This window comes from Kogia breviceps, chromosome 4 (assembly GCF_026419965.1).
Source record: "Kogia breviceps isolate mKogBre1 chromosome 4, mKogBre1 haplotype 1, whole genome shotgun sequence".
Lineage (NCBI taxonomy): Eukaryota > Metazoa > Chordata > Mammalia > Artiodactyla > Physeteridae > Kogia > Kogia breviceps.
The window spans coordinates 13,020,289-13,039,238 of record NC_081313.1 but is presented as its reverse complement, the minus strand read 5'-3'; the positions used below and the strand labels follow the sequence as shown (position 1 = coordinate 13,039,238).

At 38.9% G+C, this 18,950-nt stretch overlaps 1 protein-coding gene and 1 non-coding gene across 2 annotated transcripts in view; one reads left to right on the top strand and one right to left on the bottom strand.

Moving 5' to 3' along the window:
* The window catches only part of FBXL7 (F-box and leucine rich repeat protein 7), a 425,266-nt gene that overhangs the window by 189,485 nt on the left and 216,831 nt on the right, over positions 1-18,950 (bottom strand). The gene's annotated exons all lie outside the window — the stretch shown is intronic.
* Positions 14,374-14,475, top strand: LOC131756465 (U6 spliceosomal RNA). Its single transcript, XR_009335647.1, has one exon. It is a non-coding gene; the product is annotated as a U6 spliceosomal RNA (small nuclear RNA).

Genomic DNA, 18,950 nt, shown 5'->3' with positions numbered 1-18,950 from the left:
TACATCTGAAATTTAAGATGGGATCTTTTTAAGCAATAAAATACCCCAGAATTAAAAACAGATATTACTGTTCTGCAGAGAAAGTTGCACCATGAATAAAATTTACTAGAGGAAGAAAAAATACTGTATATAAAATTATTACTTTCAAACATATTTCTCACTTGAGTCATCACTGCCTTTATTTAACAAGCATTCTGCACTGTAAAAACATCCAGCTTGTCCCACAATAAGCTCATTCTCTGAGCCTATTATGTAAGGTTTTAGAATTTTGGCATTTTTCTCCCGTGTGTGTGTGTGTGTGTGTGTGTGTGTGTGTGTGTGTGCGCGCGCGCTTCAGAGAAGCAGGGGTAACTACCAATTTAGGTGGAAAATCTCACACTAAGCTGTGATAAGCACTGCATAATTATATAATATTCTACTCTTTCCAATAAATCATTTTGAAAGGAAACAGTTAAAAACAGATGATAGCTGATGATGCCACTGTGGCCAAAGCTGGTGGCTTAATGTACAAAATATTAGAAAATATAACTGTTGACTGACATTTCAGATAGTGAGGATTGCTGAATTTACTAAATGGGAGAGAAAAAATAAGCCAGGTACAAAAGCAAAATCAGACTTACAATTTAAAACATGAATTTTTAATGAATTATTAAATGTTTTCCTAATATTTACAACCTACATGCATGCTTGAAAGGGTTCACAATAGAGATGGACCATGTTATCAGGCATAATGTGGTTTTGTGTGTGTTTTTTTTCTTTTTTTTTTTGTGGTACGCGGGCCTCTCTCTGTTGCGGCCTCTCCCGTTGCGGAGCACAGGCTGCTCGGGATGCGCAGGCTCAGCGGCCATGGCTCACGGGCCCAGCCGCTCCGTGGCACGTGGGATCTTCCCGGACCGGGGCACAAACCCGCGTCCCCCGCATCGTCAGGCGGACCCTCCACCACTGCGCCACCAGGGAAGCCCACAATGTGCTTTTATAACACCATTTTAAGCCTGGGGAAAAGTCAAGTAATTTACTCAGCCACCTAAGGTAAATATAATCAAAGCTTAAAGTTTACAACATGAAAGTTTCTAACTGGATGTCTTCCATATGATTCTTGAATGTTTTCAGGAAAAGTTCCAAAGGAAGTCTTCAAGGAAAATGTCCTGGGGGCATCCACAATGTGGGCTCTTCATTACTAGCATATCTTGGAAGATGATGCTAATTAATAGTCACACTTGCTAATAAATGACTGGTTTAGTACAGGTATTATGCTTTATTGCTAACATCTCACTTTATGCATAGCAATTCGACAGAGATTGAAAATTTAGACTTGTAGGCAACTGGGTGACTCTTGAATAAGTTCAGTACACAGCCCGATGCCTGGTACAGAACTGGTGATAATGTTTGTTGAACAAACAAGAAGTAGTAGTTACTGATTTTGAATATGCACTCAACTTCTCACCTGTCAAGTACTTCTGAGTCAGTGAATGGGTATCAGTTGATAAGCCTATTACTTCAGATCCTCTCACTGCTGTTCTCTCTCTTTTCCAAGGAGGATTCTGGAGAACTCAGCTGAATTCTCCCATGATCTCTGGCCTCAATCGAGGCAAGCTACCTTGACATTAATCATTCCTGCAGAATGTCTGTTATTTCCTTTAGTTCATGCTACAGATTTTAATCGACAAATAAATGTCTATCCGTGTTAAGACTCTAGAAAGATAAACACTCTCATAAAAGACCTAACTGACCAGCTGGTGGAGAAAAGAAATAAAATTACCACCTTAAAAGGATTTGTTTCCATTCATTTGATTGTTTTTCTGTACGCTGTCACAATTTCTAAGTGGATAATGGAATAAAAGAAAATAAATATCCTCCATTTGCAGGAAGCAGTATATTGTAGTGGTAAGAGCAAGATTATTACCAGACCGATCACTACCTACTAACTTAGCCGTAAAACTTTCCTTCTCTGTAAAAGAATAGTACCTATCCTACAGGGCTCTTGTGGTGTTGGTATCACATAACTGTAGGTAATTCAACTAGTATGATGTCAGAAAAATCATGGCTACTCAAATAATGATATTCACTATAGTTCTGGATATTTTTTCAGTTACAGAAAAACATCTTCTTGCTGAAAGATTTATCATGTCAGATTGAGGGAACAAAGACGAAACTTGTTACTACTTTCTCATAAGACAAAAAGTGAGGATGTGAAATCTCACCGAAAAGATGTCTTCAAGACTTTGGCTGTTCCCTGGAGATATGTGTGAACCCTTTTAGGATACCACACTGTTCAGAACAACACTTGTTTGAGTCAATTCCTAGGAAGTAATTAACGGCATCCTCTGAGCTTACAGTTCCATCCTGAATTGCATTCAACAGTCAAAATGCAGATTTCAGTAGGAACATAAAGCCAACTTGCTTGGACAAAACTCTGAGCTTCTCCTTGTGCAAAGGCCACAAACAAAAGGGCTTTGGAGCTGTTTAAAATGATGGTGAAGCCCTCTTGTAACCAGTCTTTTTATCACCTCTTAGTCAGTTGAAATTCTGTCTCCCCCAATCCACATTCACGAGACTTTTGGGTGATCTGAATGTTTAAAGAAAAAAAGGTCATTTATGTTTTCTCAACAGTGCAAAACTGTACTGATGATATTTATTTTAAACATCACATATTTTTCCCTTAGAGGAAAAGCTCGTTATTATTACAGCTGAAAGCAATAACTCTCAAACTGGGAAACATATCCAAATCAAAAACTTGTGATTATCACAATGCCTGGATGCTTGGCTGTTATTTTATTTGTTTGTTTATTTAAAGTCATCCCTTAAAGGGTCAAATATATAAAGATATTTATTTAGCTAGTCTTCAACTGGCCTTGTCCAGAAGTACTAAAATATCCAAATACTGTAAGAGATAAGAACAGATTATTTATTTGGGTAGCTTGAGGATTTTCCACTTTTGTTTATCTGAACCTTAACTAATGTCCAAACAAAAGCCTCAGGAAAAGACGCTTTGGGATTTGTTGTCTACTTATCCCCAAATTTTTATTTTGAAAAATGTCAAACTTATGGAAAAACTTGGAAGAATAGTACAACAAACACCTCTATGTCAAGATTTACCAACTGTTAATATTTACACATTCTCCCTCTCTTTTACATTTACATATATAAATAATACACAAGTATATGTGTACATATGTGTGTATGTATGTATAGGTGTATACACATATAAACATTATCTTATTCAGAATTACTTGAGTTAGTTGCAAATCTTGTGACTCTAAATCTCAAAAATACTTCAGCATATACCCTCTTATGAAATATCCCACATCACATCAATACAATCATCATACACAGAAAATTTAACAATGATTCACATACCCTTATCAATAGAAACTCTAAATTTTCTCCATTGGCTCAATAATGTCCTGTAAAGCTGGGAAATTTTATTTTATTTTATTTTATATTTGAATGAAGGATATGATCAAGGATTCTTTAATCTTGAACATTCCCCCAGATTCTTTTTTTTTTTAACATCTTTATTGGAGTATAATTGCTTTACAATGGTGTGTTAGTTTCTGCTGTATGACAAAGTAAATCAGCTATACATATATATATATATCCCCATATCTCCTCCCTCTTGGGTCTCCCTCCCACCCTCCCTATCCCACCCCTCCAGATGGTCACAAAGCACCAAGCTGATCTCCCTGTGCTATGCAGCTGCTTCCCACTAGATATCTGTTTTATATTTGGTAGTGTATATACGTCCATGCCACTCTCTCACTTCATCGTAGCTTACCCTTCCCCCTCCCCATGTCCTCAAGTCCATTTTCTACATCTGCATCTTTATTCCTGTCCTGCCCCTAGGTTCTTCAGAACCTTTTTTTTTAGATTGCATATATATGTGTTAGCATATGGTATTTGTTTTTCTCTTTCTGACTTACTTCACTCTGTATGACAGACTCTCGGTTCATCTACCTCACTACAAATAACTCAATTTCATTTCTTTTTATGGCTGAGTAATATTCCATTGTATATGTGTGCCACATCTTCTTTATCCATTCATCTGTCGATGGACACTTAGGTTCCTTCCATGTCCTGGCTATTGTAAATGAGCTGCAATGAACATTGTGGTACATTAATCTTTTTGAATTATGGTTTTCTTAGGATATATGCCCAGTAGTGGGATTGCTGGATTGTACGGTGGTTCTATTTGTAGTTTTTTAAGGAGCCTCCATACTGTTCTCCATAGTGGCTGTATCAATTTACATTCCCACCAACAGCGCAAGAGTGTTCCCTTTTCACCACACCCTCTCCAGCATTTATTGTTTGTAGATTTTTTGATGATAGCCATTCTGACTGGTGTGAGGTGATACCTCATTGTAGGTTTTTTTTTTTTAATTTAATTTTATTTATTTTTGGCTGCATTGGGTCTTTGCTGCTGCACACAGGCCCTCTCCAGTTGCAGCGAGTGGGGGCCACTCTTTGCTGTGGCTCACAGGCTTCTAATTGCATGGCCTCCTCCGCTGCAGAGCACAGGCTCTAGTTGCATGGGCTTCAGCAGTTGTGGCTCATGGGCTCCAGAGCGCAGGTTCAGTAGCTATGGTGCACGGGTTCAGTTGCTCCATGGATTGTGGGATCCTACAGGACCAGGGTCTGAACCCATGACCCTTGCATGAGCAGGCGGACTCTTAACCACCGCGTCACCCAGGAAGCCCCGTTGTAGTTTTGATTTGCATTTCTCTAATGATTAGTAATGTTGAGCATCCTTTCATGTATTTGTTTGCAATCTGTGTATCTTCTTTGGAGAAATGTCTATTTAGGTCTTCTGCCCATTTTTGGATTGGGTTGTTCATTTTTTTGATATTGAGCTGCATGTGCTTGTAAGTTTTGGAGATGAACCCTTTGTCAGTTGCTTCGTTTGCAAATATTTTCTCCCATTCTGAGGGTTGTCTTTTCGACTTGTTTATGGTCTCCTTTACTGTGCAAAAGCTTTTAAGTTTCATTAGGTCTCATTTGTTTATTTTTGGTTTTATTTCCATTTCCCTAGGAGGTGGGTCAAAAAGCATCTTGCTGTGATTTATGTCATAGAGTTTTCTGCCTATGTTTTCCTCTAAGAGTTTCATAGTGTCTGGCCTTATATTTAGGTCTTTAACCCATTTTGAGTTTATTTTTCTGTATGGTATTAGGGAGTGTTCTAATTTCATTCTTTTACATGTAGCTGTCCAGTTTTCCCAGCACCACTTATTGAAGAGGCTGTCTTTTCTCCATTGTATACTCTTGCCTCCTTTATCAATGATAAGGTGACCATATGTGTGTGGGTTTATCTCTGGGCTTTCTATCCTGTCCCATTGATCTATATGTCTGTTTTTGTGCCAGTATCATACTGTCTTGATTACTGTAGCTTTGTAGTATAGCCCCCAGACTCTTTTGACTTACATGACATTGGCATATTTTAGATCCCAGATCAATTATGTTGCATAACATTCCTCCATTTGGAGGAATTCCTCCAAATGGAGGAATGTTATTCCTCCATTTGGAAATGTCTGTTTTCTCACACTTAGATTAAGGTTACATACCCTGGATGGGTGTATATAAGACATGATATTGTGGAGCAATGTCTTGTATCTATTTTTGTGTAATTATTTGCAGTCAACTTTTCACTCACCTTTTCTCACTCATTCAAATAGTACAATATGGAAGATGGCAAGCAGGCACTTTTAGTGTAGTTTCTTATTATGTCCTGACCACTGGTCTGCAATACCTCTGGGCATCAGAATGTCTACTTCAATAACAAATCATGGTAACTTTTTTCAGTGGAGTAGGTGATGAGAGAATTTTTTTTAAAAAAGGATGGTTTCGGTGCTCAGCACTTACACATTTTAAATGAACATCCTTAGAACAGTTTGTAATGGAATCTCAGTGGAATTCTACTCTTTATATCTGCTGGGTGGCTTAAAGTATACATTAGGAAACTAGACCAACAACATGGTCATCATCCCTATGAGACAGCAGAATACCAAGACCAGGTGTTGCTGGAAACTGCAAAGAAAATAGAAATGCACTGCCAAACACAGCTCTCCATACCAAGTGGCATGTTCACTGAGGCCTGGCAAATGTATAGGGCCTTACATGGCAGATTATTTAAACTAAAATCAGTCCATGTCAGGAGACTCTGGACTTTTTTCTCTGTAAGTTTTTGAAGATAATAAAAATTCTTAATTTTCTGGAATAGTTTAGGTAAAGTTATGCGCAAATCAAAAATGTTCAAGACTATATCCTCATTATTCTTTGCTTCCAAGATATTAATTAAATGTTATCATCCAATATGATTTTTAATATAAATGACAGCCACTAAGCAAATCTGGAAATCAGAGTAGACTGCTTTCTCTAAAATATTAAGTGAACACTAGCTGTAACTGAAAAGGTAAAATAAAAATAAAAATTCTGTTGTAAATCACTAGCATATTTCTCAATATAATCCAAAGAACACCCCTTTCTCAGAAATGAGCAAATATAGCAGGCAGAAAATCAGTAAAGACAAAGCTGAACTCAATAACACCATCATTCAAAAAGATATAATTAACATCTACAGGTTACTTCATTCAACAATAGCAGAATACACATTTTTCTCAAGCTCACATGGAACATTCACCATGGTAGACCATATTCTGGGCCATAAAACACACCCTAACAAATGTAAAAGAACAGAAATTATACAATGCCTGCTCTCAGACCACATGGGATTAAACTAGGATTCAAAAACAGAAAGTTAACTGGAAAACCACAAAATACATGGAGATTAAACAGCAAACTTCTGAAAAATACATGGGTCAAGGAAGAAATCTCAAAGTGAGTTTAAAAATATTTTGAACTACCTGAAAATGAAAACACAACTTATCAAATCTGTGGAATGCAGCAAAAACAGTGTTTAGAGGGAAACTTATGGTATTGAATGCATAGATTAGAAAAGAATAAAGATCTAAAATCAACAATTTAAGTTTCCATCTTAGGAAACTAGAAAAAGAAAAGCAAAGTAAATCCAAAGTAAGCAGAAGAAATATTAAGAATTAGGGTAGAAATCAATGAAATGAAAAAGAGGAAATCAACAGAGAAAATCAATGAAGCTGAAAACTGGGTCTTCAAAAAGATCAATAAAATCAATAAGCCTTGGGACTTCCCTGGTGGCTCAGTGGTTAAGAATCTGCCTGCCAATGCAGGGGACATGGGTTCGAGCCCTGGTCTGGGAAGATCCCACATGCCGTGGAGCAACTAAGCCTGTGCACCAAAACTACTGAGCCTGTGCTCTAGAGCTCATGAGCTGCAACTACTGAGCCTGTGTGCCACAACTACTGAAGCCCACATGCCTAGAGTCCATGCTCCACAACAAGAGAAGCCACCACAATGAGAAGCCTATGCACCACAATGAAGAGTAGCCCACGTCTGCTGCAACTAGAGAAAGCCCACACACAGCAACGAAGACCCACCACAGCCAATAAATAAATAAATTAATTAATAAATTAATTAATTAAGTCTCTAGCCAAGGTAACAAAAAAAAAAAAAAAAAAAGAGAGTGAGGGAGGACATAAATTAGTAACATTGGAAATGAAAGAGGGGACCTCACTACAGATCTTATTGAAAATTAAAAGAATAATAAAAGAATACTATGAACAACTCTATGCACACAATTTGATAAAGTAGATGAAATGGACCAATTTCTTCAAAGACACAATCTGCCAAAACTCACACAAGAAGAAATAAATAATCTGAATAGGCCTACACCATAAGATGTTAAGGAAAAACCCAAACGAACTTTTTTGCCAACCCAATATGAAAGAAATTGAATCAATAATTAATAACCTTCTAAAGCAGAAAGGATTGGGCCCCTATGGGTTCACCGATGAATTCTACCAAATATTTAAAGAAGAAATTACATCAATTCTACAATCTCTATCAAAGGATAGAAACAAAGGGAATACTTTCTGTGAAGCCAGTATTATCCCAATACCCAAAGTAAACAAAGATATTAGTAGAAAAGGAAACTAAAGACCAATATCTCTCATGAACATTGATGCAAAAATATTACAAAAAATTAAATCAACAAATTAAATCAACAAAATATTAGCAAATCAAATCCAAAAATGTATTAAAAAGAAGTATACACCATGACAAGGTGGGATTTATCACAGGTATGCAAGGCGGGTTCAGCATTTGAAAAATCAACTAATGTAATCTATCACAGACTAAAAAAGAAAAAAAATCACAGCAATAGATGCAGAAAAAGGATCTGACAAAATCCAACACCCATTCATAATAAAAGCTCTCAGTAAATTAAGAATAGAGGGGAGTTTTCTCAACTTGATAAAGACTATCTACAGGAAACCTATAGCTATCATACTTAATGGTGAGAAACTCAAAGCTTTCCCATTAAGATCAAGTACAAAGCAGGGATGTCCTTTCTCACCAGTCCTTTTCAACATCACAGTGGAAGTACTTGCTAATGCAATAATGCAAGAAAAAGAAATAAAAGGTATACAGATTGGGAAGGAAGGTTTAAAACTGTCTTTGCAGATGACATGATCCTCTATGTAGAAAATTTGAAAAAATAAACAAAAAACTCCTGGAATTAATAAGTAATTATAGCAAAGTTGAAGGATACAAGGTATAACATAACAAAGTCAATTGCTTTCTTATACACTAACAATGTTCGAAGGGAATTTAAAATTAATAATGCAATGTTATTTACATTAGCACCCCCCAAAAATGAAATACTTAAGCCTGAGTCTACAGAATGTATAAGATATGTGTGAGGAAAACTACAAAACTCTGATCAACAAAATTAAAAGAGAACTAAATAAATGGAAAGATATTCTGTATTTACAGATAGAGAAATTCAATATTGCCGAGATGTCAGTTCTTCCCAACTTGATCTGCAGATTCAATGCAATCACGATAAAAAAATCCAACAAGCTATTGTATGATGTTAACAAACTGATTCTAGAGTTTATATGAAAGGCAAAACATACAGACCAGCCAACACAATATTGAAGAAGAACAAAGTTGGAACAATAATGCTACCAAACTTCAAGACTTAACATAAAGTTACAGTAATCAAGACAGTGTGGTATTGTTGAAAGAATAGACAAGCAGATCAATGGAACAGAATAAAGAGCCCAGGAACAGGCCCCCATAAATAGAGTCAACTGATCTTTGACAAAGGAGAAAAGGCAATACAATGGAGCAAAGATAAGTCTCCTCAACAGTAGGTGCAGGAACAACTGGACATCTACATGCAAAACAAAGAAATGAATCTAGAGACAGACCTTACATGCCTCACAGAAATTAACTCTAAATGGATCACAGACCTAAATGTAAACACGAAACTATAAAACTCCTAGATGGCAACACTGGAGAAAACCTAGATGACCTTGTATATCAGGGGTCCCCAAACCCCTTTTAGGAACTGGATGCACAGCAGGAGGCAAGCGGCGGGTGAGTGAAGCTTCATCTGCCACTCCCCATCACTTGCATTACCGCCTGAACCATCCCCCCACCCCATGTTCATGGAAAAACTGTCTTCCACGAAACCGGTCCCTGGTGCCAAAAAGGTTGGGGACTGCTGTTATATATGACAGTGACTTTAAATACAACAGCAAAGACACAGTCCAAGAAAGAAATAATTGATAAGCTGGACGTTGTTAAAATTTTAAACTTCTGCTCTGAAAAAGACAGCAAGAAAATGAGAAGACAAGCCACTGACTTAGAGAAAATATTTGCAAAAGGCACATCTGACAAAGGGCTGCTATCCAAAATATACAAAGAACACTTAAAACTCAGTAATAAGAAAAGAAACAACGCAATTAAAATTAGACCAAAGACCTTAACAGACACCTCACCAAAAAGATATACAGATGGTTAAAAAGTTTATGAAAAGATGCTCCCCATTATATGTCATCAGGGAAACGCAAATTAAAACAACGAGATAGCACTACATGCAAATTAGGATGGTTAAAATCCAGTAAACTGACAACACCAAATGCTGACAAGGATGAGGAGCAACAGGAACTCTCATACACTGCTGGTGGAATGCAAAATGGTACAGCCACTTTGGAAAACAATTTGGCAGTTTCCACAAAAACTAAACCTACTTTTATCATATGATCCAGTAATTGTGCTCCTTGGTTATTTCCCCAAAGGAGCTGAAAACTTATGTCCACACGGATGTTTACAGCAGCTTTATCTATAATTGCCAAAACTTGGAAGCAACCAAGATGTCCTTCAATAGGTGAATGAATAAATAAACTGTGGTATACCCCGACAATGAAATGAGCTATCAAGCCATGAAAAGACATGAAGGAATCTTAAATGCATATTACTAAGTGAAAGAAGTCAATCTAACAAGTTACCTGTTATGATTCTAACTATATGACATTCCAGAAAAAGCAAAACTATAGAGACAATTAAAAAAGAGAAAAAAGAAAAGAAAACAGTGGCTTCCAGGAGTGTATGTGTGTTAGTGCATGGGTGGAGATGAATAGGCAGAGCACAAAGAATTTTTAGGGCAATGAAAATACTCTGTATGATATTATAATGATGGATATATGTCATTATACATTTGTCCACACCCACAGAATGCACATACCCAGAGTGAGCCTTAAAGTGAACTATGGACCTTGGGGGATTATGCTGTGTCAATGTAGGTTCATCCTCGGTAAAAAAAGGTACCATTTTGGTGAGTGGTGTTGATAATAAAGGAGGCTATGCGTGTGTAGGGGTAGGAGGTGTATGGGAATTATCTGTACTTTCCTTTCAATTTTGTTGTGAACCTAAAAGTATTCTAAAAAATATTTTTAAAAAACCCAAAGAGTCTGGGCTTCCCTGGTGGCGCAGTGGTTGAGAGTCTGCCTGCCGATGCAGGGGACACGGGTTCGTGCCCCGGTCCGGGAGGATCCTACAGGCCGTGGAATGGCTGGGCCCGTGAGCTGTGGCCGCTGAGCCTGTGCGTCCGGAGCCTGTGCCCCACAACGGGAGAGGCCACAACAGTGAGAGGCCCACGTACCGCAAAAACAAAAACAAAACAACGAAGAGTCAAATTAGTAAAAAATCTGGCAATCAATAAGCCAGATAATATTTATTTAATATTATACGAAGTATTATGAACTATAAATAATTATAAGCTAGTTTCTGAATATGAGCATCTATAATTTAGTAGGGTGCATGCAAAAATCAGGTGAACAGTAAAGCTTCATGTGACATGAATTAACTAATCCACATATACACCAGAAGAATGTTAGGAGAAGTCGCAGAGGATGTAGTGATGATGCAGGCCTGACCATGGAGGGGGTAGGACTGGGTTTGAGCCGTTAAGGTTGAAGGTCAGCATGATGAACAAGGAAGAAAGGAGAAGGAAGCCAGCAGGCACGGGAGGTGGGCCAATGTCATGTAATCCTGATATAAACATGATGAAAACAGAACTGTATTTGGCAAGCCAGGTATAAGCAAGCTGTTTTAACCTGCCACATTTACACAGATGTTTGGGGTCAGGTTCACAAAGCAAAGAGAAGTACAACACAAGTCTAATAAGAATCCCCGCGTGCAGCAATTTTTTTGGCTAAAAATCACACTGTCTGTACAGTACCTCCTCTGCTGAGGGAACATTTGCCTCAAGAGAGATGTCCCAGGGAGAAACTATAAACAAAAGAGCATTAGCAATCCTGAAGTCTGTACACAAAAAAACATGGTTTTACAGTTTAGTTTAATCCTCTGTAGACAGTGCTTGATGAAATACATTTTCATGAGATGTGCATATTCTTAGCATTAGAAATTCTAGAGGCTTTGTGAAAATACAGTATGGTCTTCTCACTTGAGCAAATCAAGCCAGAGTCATTTAGCACTGCTATTTACAACTCTAGGATACAATTCTTGCAATATGCAAGTACTGAGGAATTAAAGATGACTGTAGAATGTTAATAATAAGCTTCATCTTCTCTTAAAAATCTTAATGCTTCTGGTTGGAGAACCAATTTCAGACCATTGTTGAATGTTCTGTTCAGTGGGTCATGTGGCATACATAAACAGGAATAAGATTCCAGAATAGGATGAAGTATAAATTAAAACAATAAACAATGATGAGGCATTGGTTTATACCATGTATCAGCAAGCTACAGCCCATGGGCGAAATCCAGTCTATTGCTTATTTTTGTAAATAAAGTTTTATTGGAACATAGCCACAGCCATTTATTTACATCTTGTCTCTGGCTGCTTTCATGCTATATGGCAGAGCTGAGTAATTGTAACAGAGACCAGATGGCCCACAAATCCTAAAATATTTACTATCTGGTCCTTTACAGCAAAGATTGCCAAACCCTGGTCTCTGCTTTTAATTGTCAGAGCCTTAAAATATGTGTTAGTTTTCTATTGCCACTGTAATAAATTACTGCAAAATTAAGTCACTCAAAACAACACAAATTTATTATCTTATAATTCTGGAGGTCAGAAGTCCTCAAATCAAGGTGTCAGCAGGTCTGTATTCTGTCTGGAAGTTCTAAGGGAGAATTCAATTCCTAGCATCTAGAGGCCACCTGCATTCTTTGGCTTATGGCCCCATCCTCCACCGTCAAAGCCAGCATTTCAATCTCTCTATGCTTCTGTTGTCATGAAGCCTTCTTTTCTTCTCTGCTTTTGTCATTACATCTTCTTCTTAGAGACTGACTGTCTTGCTTCTGTCTTATAAGGATCCTTGTTATTACATTGGATCCAGCCAGACTAATCCAGAATAATCTCCCCATCTTAAGATCCTGAACTTAATCATACCCGCAAAGTCCCTTTTGCCACGTAACTTAGCATATCATAGGTTCCAGGAATTATGATGGGGCCATCTTTCAGAGGACATTATTTGGCATACCACAATCTGTAAAATAATTTATTTTCCAAAGAGAGTGTGGGTGCTTGAAAAGAGACCCAAAGGTGGCTACAAGTAATATAATATGGACATTTTTAAAAGATTTTTTTGATGTGGACCTTTTTTAGTCTTTTATTGAATTTGTTACAATATTGCTTCTGTTTTATGTTTTTGGTTGCGAGGCATGTGGGATCCTAGCTCCCCGACCGGGGATCATACCCGCACCCTCTGCACTGGAAGGCAAAGTCTCAACCGCTGCACCGACAGGGCAGTCCCTAACACAGACTTTTTAACATCCACCCAACTTCCTCCACATTTCTTAATTCTTCTTTCTCAAACCCTTCCCTCTGAATCTTGACCTCATTTCATCCCTGTGTATTGCTATCTCAGAAAACAACTGAGGAAAGACATGTTCTTACATCTGAAATCTCACATTCTTTGATTCAGAACAACAAAAGCCTTATTAAAATTTAAAGGTACAATCTTCTCAAAAGTTTTATCAACCAAAAAATCATGCTACTGGTATGTTTATCATCCTAATTTAGAGGAGACAAAACCTTCATTCACATATACCTAAAAGACAGGATAGGAAATAATGAATGCCATCAAAAAGGTAGGGGTAATCTTGCATGCATGCTTTGAAGATGGAGAAGTTGGACTTAGGAAGGAAGATGGCAGGAAAGTCTTTAGGTAAAGCTTTCACTAGAGAAGGGTTGAAAGAAAAGCATCAGAAGAGACATGTGTGGGGATGCACCAAAGGGTACCTATGGGGAGGAGCAAATCCTACAAGTTAGATAGGTCACAGGTTATGTGATGGTGGGTGGCAGACAGAATGTGGAAAAGCTCAAATTCTAGACTAGAGAATTTAGACAACTTATAGATGCTGAAGGTTTCTGGTCTGAGTAGACGCTGGACCAGAGCTGTCTTGATGGAATATTAGTCTGGTCAAATTTTAGAGGAAAAAGGGAGGTGAGATGACATAAAAGGGAATAGTTTTCCTTCCACCCCATCCCAAATGAGGAGAGAATGTCATGTGACAATGGGGCCAGGGATTGAAGTGCTGCAGCTGAAGTTGACACCTGAGGCTGCCAGAAGCTGGAAGAGGCAAGTCAAGATTCTCCTCTACAGATTTTAGAGGAAGCACGGCTCTGCAGACACCTTGATTTCAGATTTCTATCCTCCAGAGCTGTGAGACAATAAATTTCTGTGCTTTAAACAACCTAGTGAGTGATACTTTGTTACAGCAGCCCAAAGAAACTAATACAACACCTCATGCTCATAATAAAAATAATCATTCAGTAAATATCTATTGGCCACCTACTGTGTGTCAGGCACCATTCTAGGTGCTAAAGATATGGCAAACAAAACTGAAAAAAACCCAAAAAACTAGCTTAGCTCCTGCTGGGGAAAAGATACATAACACACAAACTATTAGAGTTTCATATGGTGATATCTATATGGAAGAAAATTAAAGCAAGCAAGAGCGTGTGTGTGTGGTGCTCACTTCGGCAGCACATACACTAAAACGGGAACACAGAAGATTAGCATGGCCTCTGCGCGAGGATGACGCGCAAATTCAGTAAGCGTTCCATATTTTTTATAGTATATTAACCCATATATGTGGCATCTAGAAAAACGGTATAGGTGATCTTGTTTGCAAAGCAGAAACAGAGACACAGGCATAGGGAAGAAACGTATGGATACCAAGGGGGAAAGGGAGGGGGTGAGATGAATTGGGAGATTGGGATTGGCATATATACACTACTATGTATAAAATAGATAACTAATGAGAACCTACTGTACAGCACAGGGAACTCTACTTGGTGCTCTGTGGTGACCTAAATGGGATGGAAACCCCAAAAAAGAGGGAATATATGTATATGAATGGCTGATTCACTTTGCTGTATAGCAGAAACTGACACAGCAGTGTAAAGCAACTATACTCCAATTTAAAAAAAAGTGTGTGTGTGTGTGTGTGTGTGTACGTGCATGGGCATGTGCACACAATGGGTGCATATTGAGAGCCCAATTTAAGATAACAGGGTCTAAAAAGTCCTCACTGTGAGTGAACACCTGAGTATGTGAGGGGTGAGCAGTCATCGGGGGATAGAGGATTCCTGGCAGAGGGGTCAGCAAGTGCAAAGGCCCTGAGGTCACAACATTCCTGGTGTACTCCAGGAAAAGCAAGGGGGTGAGAGCATGGATGGTAAAAGTTGAGAGCAGAGAGTCAAAAAGGGTGTGGATGGCTGGACTGTGTGTAGACCCTTGTCTATACTGCAAGAACACTGGCTCTACTCTGAATGGGTCCAGGAGCTTCGAAGGGCTTTCAACAGAGGACTGACGTGATCCAACTCACTCTTTAACTGGATCACCTTGATTGTTTTGTTGAGTGTAGGTTAAACAGGGCCACAGTGGAAGCACAGAGATACCACTGGGGAGATGACAGCAATAATCGGGATGAGAGATGATGGTGGCTTAGAGCAGGGTGGCAGCAATGGACATGATAAGAAATGCCCCGACTCTGTATATTTTGAAGGGAGATGCGAGAATGTTTGCATCTTTACTGATGTCTTTGAGACCACAATGTAATGTCTTAATTTCCCAACTAGATTGTAAGTTCCTTATGGGCAGGACCCAGGTCTTATGTGTCTCCAGGGACTTCTCCAGTCTTGGCCCTGGCATCTTACAGACAGCAGGTGCTGCATTTAAGACACATTCTTGATCTTTCAATATGAAGGAACTAACTTCTTAGTTCCAGAGACCCACCAATGTCATGTGAGTATGATTCCAGAACACTTGCCATTTGCGTCAATGACCAACTATGTGAGAAAATGTTTCCTGGGACAACTCCAACCTTCACCCCTTGCCAACAACCCTCCAACACATAACTTTATTGCTGTAAATTCAGCTATATTCAAATATTCCAATAGTGTGTTATTAAGCCTTGGGCATTTTTAAATTCCATAAATTTTACTTAAAGTGCTCTTCTGTTCTGAAAACAAAAAAACCCGAAAGAAAAAGATATAAGTTGGAGGATTCATGTGAATAGAACTGAGAATAAAAGCACATTTGATCATTGGCACAAGCTTCTTGAAGCGAAAGAGGAAAAAAAAGGACTGTTTCCTTCTGAAGGTATTGTCTCAGAGATTTATACAAGTGTTCAGGGGACCTGATAACCGATTGTTCACTCCCTAAAGCAAAAATTAACTGGCAAAGAGAGCTCTTCAGCATCGAGATGTCAGGCAATGTGATATTTGGCATCAGAAGCTAAATAAATGTGGCACTCCAGTTCAGCTCCTTGCATGACAGCGGTTGTAATTTCTAGCTACAGTAACGGAAAGTTTATTTGGATTGCTAATTTTTCAGATAAGGGAATGCTGGGGTTGATGAGTAGTGAAAATTAGGAAAGGGCGCCCTTCCGCACCTGCTAAGACGCGTGACAGAGAGTGGACCTACTACTCCAGTAGGATTCAGCACGTCTGGTTTTCATTTGGAAACAAACCTACTTGTTTTACAGGTTTGTGCCTCTGTCCCATTAGCTGAGAAATGGGAACCAGGTGATGGGCTGAACGCTTCCCTATCTCTAGCGTTGGGGCTATTTGTATAAGCACCTCGGTGAGCAGATGACACTGGGAAAGGATGGGTAGCTCTGTGATTTGTCTCCAGATGTCAAACTGATGTTCTTCTGATTCAAAACCAGGGCAGAAAGGTATCATTCCTAACCAGACACCAACCCAGCCCCTGGGCATGAAGAGGTTTAGAATGGAGAGAGAAACCGCAAGTAGAAAAGCATTTTAGGTCTTTCGGGAATTACACATCCAAAGCTTGGCAGAGAAATACAAATAAAAATAGTTGTCGGCCAGTTTAGGAAGGCAGCAAGATAAAGCAGAGAAACAAAAAGAGAGGAGGTGTTGATACAGAGGTGGGACAGGAAATAAAGGTAAAGGGAGAGAGCTGAAAAAAGAGGAAAGACACAGGGTGGAGAGAGGGAAGGTTGGAGACACATAGAGAAGAATTTCCTGACACTACTCCTGGCTACTTACACTATCCCACAGTGGCCAAAGCAAGCTCTCCCATGAAGATGGAAGGGCACGTAGGTGCTTCAAGAAACCCTGAAGTGATTTGGGGCATAGGAACTGGCCTAACTCATCCAGCTCAGATGGAAAAACATCCCTGTGGTCTGTAATTTACACTTTTGTCCTCTGTAGAACTTTCAAAGTAGGTGCTCCACAATTCTTTGTTGAAGGTGATTGAACCGTAAATATTCCAACACAGTACTTCAAGAGCAAGACAGACCCCTGGTTTCTCCTTTGGAAATTCTGTACTGGCGGGAAAAGTAGTACAGCCCTTTGAGGAGGGCAACACACTGAGGTGAAAATAGTATGAGAAGTCAATATCCAATGGTGGGAGTGGTCAGGAAAAATATTTGGGCTGAGAAAGGTTGCATGGTCACAGCACTGGATGGTGGATAGGTTGACATATTCTACACCCCTCCCACAAACACACTTTATATGGTTTATAGACAGATCTAGCAAACACACAATAAAACCCATTTCTGTAACTGGGTTCTGTCTAACCTTCTGACTCCTACTGCATTATATTCCTGGGAAAAATTTCCTAACAGACCCAACCAGTAGGTTTTAATGTTGAAGGTTCTAGAAAGTCACAGGTCAACCCTTCCTTCTCACAGCTGCTTAGTCCTTCTTTGTGACCACATTCTTGGAACTCTGTTGTCACACGGCAGCCTTCTGGGGCTCTGTGCCTCTTCTGATTCCAAAGTGTTTGGGGAATCACAAAGAGACTTCCTATTCCTCACGAAGCTCCTGGCTTCAACGGAGCAAATGCAAAGAGCTAGTCAACCTTCTTTTGCCTTGGATCCCTTTGTACAGAAACAGAGCCAAATGACAACATCCCTGCACAGAGTAAGTGTCACCAACAAGCATGTAGTGTGTTCATCCTGAGTACATACAGTTCGAAAACATTAGATTTTTATTCTTTAGATTTTTTTCAAACTACATAGTTTCTTTACTAAAAATGAAAGCTACTTATAATGAGATATGTGCACAGAGAAACGTTGTTATCCAGGTAGTCTAGAAAGACTATCGTGGTATTACTTTTTTTAAAATCTAGCAAAATGTTAACAGATGAAATCCCTGTCCCCATGCTAAATGGATACCTTGAAGTGGAATTCACTCTGAAATTTTACATGTAGTAAAGAATATTGAAAATACTTGTGCAATTTGCATACACTGGTCTTTTCTGGATCTGAGAGTATGGAAAATATTTGAATAAGATGATTAGCTGATTTTACTTTCAGGAATGAACACCAGTAGATCTGTAATCAATAATTCAACGTGGGCTTCCCTGGTGGCGCAGTGGTTGAGAATCCGCCTGCCGATGCAGGGGACGCGGGTTCGTGCCCCGGTCCGGGAGGATCCCACATGCCGCGGAGCAACTAGGCCCGTGAGCCATAGCCGCTGAGCCTGCGCGTCCAGAGCCTGTGCTCCGCAAGGGAGAAGCCACGACAGTGAGAGGCCCGCGGACCGCAAAAAAAATAATAATAATAATAATTCAACGTGGCTACAGGAGATGCAAATTATTACTATAAAGTGAGTTGTTCTTTAAAAAACTGCTCATCAACTTTGTATAGTGACACATGGTAACTAGACTTATCACAGTGATCATTTTGTAATGTATAGAAGTATTGAATCACTATGTTGTGCACCTGGAACTAACATAGTGTTGGAGATCAATCATACTTCTATTTAAAACAATTGCTCATCAGATCAGCATGGTAATTTGGGGGAAAAGTTACAACCTTGGAACCTCTGACGTCAAGGCCCAGTAAAGGGGGGAATGCAGATAAATGGGCAACAGAGATATAGGATTGAGGGTGTAAACAGTTAAAGTGAGTGGTAGCATAAGGTATCTCAGAGTGATACTTCTCAAAACCTTTGGATGTATTTACAAAACAAATTTCATTGAATCAGTAACTATTAAGAACTTAAAATATATCAAATACTGTACTACTATGGATATTCATGGTGTTGAGAGGGAATTCAAATGGTAATAG